The sequence below is a fragment of the Bombus impatiens genome, unplaced genomic scaffold (assembly GCF_000188095.3).
Source record: "Bombus impatiens unplaced genomic scaffold, BIMP_2.2 scf_0551, whole genome shotgun sequence".
Classification (NCBI taxonomy): Eukaryota; Metazoa; Arthropoda; class Insecta; order Hymenoptera; family Apidae; genus Bombus; species Bombus impatiens.
Window position 1 is genome coordinate 612,156 of NT_176970.1, and position 1,152 is coordinate 613,307.

Sequence of the window (1,152 nt, forward strand, 5' to 3'; positions counted from 1 at the left end):
TCGGGCGCCAGCCAATATACCAAGAAACGACCAATATCTCTGTTTCAATTTTCAAATAAGAAAATTCGTAATCGACCGGGGTAGGGCGTGCATTGGCTTGTCCTTCCATATGCGATCGATGTTTCTTTTCCGTAAGAGTGTTTGTCGTTTGTACTCTTATTGTTTCTTAGATTATGCAACGACTGCTTAGATTACAATGTATCGCGTAATTTTCAATTCTTTTATTTTAATTTGTTGTTACCTATTGCGAGATACTTGTACTTTTACTCAAGACGCGTGGTTCCTACGTACATGATTAAATAAATTACCATTAATTTATATCGCGAACCAAATAAGACTGCCTATACTAAAAATAACATAAGGGAAAAGAAGAAAGGGAGAGAAAACAGAGAGTGAAAATGGTTATGTGGGAAATCTATTTGGTCGTCGCTCTAATGAAAGTTTTTATTCGCGAGATGCGTATTAAAAAACTGTTACACCGCAGAGTATATTCGGGAAAGCAATCCGGTAAATTATTAGCTTGCTTTTGGGGCAAATCGATGGCTACCGTTTCATATAGAACTCGACTATAAAAATCCACTGAATTATAGGTTTTTCTGTATACATCCAGTAAGATATATCGTTGCGATACCTGACCACCGCTCACCTGGCTCACCCTTTTGCTTCCCAAACCAACGTGTATCGTGTATCCGTATTGAAAGGTACGGCACACTTTTGGAGATTGTTCAACTTGCTCGAAAGCCAACCAGCTGCGATCGTATATACTTGATTTCTCCATTAAAATTTTCCTCTACAGAAATTCTCGTCCCTCTTGCTTTTCGCGTAGCTCGCTGCGCATTCGTCCGTGCAATCGTATTCAGAACACTGCTCCAAATGTCATCGAAGAAACAAAAACCCTAATACCGTTAACGATATCTATGGTTACCCATAATCCGCCATTAAAATCGTTATTAATTTTCAAACGAATCTGCTAATAACATCCACTTGGATTCGCGCTTCTACTAATTTAACATGGGTAAGTACAAGATGAATGTATCGATTGATATGTTGTTTGGCTTAAATGAGTGACGCTAAAGTAGTTATGTACAGCGTGCTATTAACTTCGAATGAATCTAAGAAAATAAAAGGAATTTGTAATTTATTGGTGCTTAT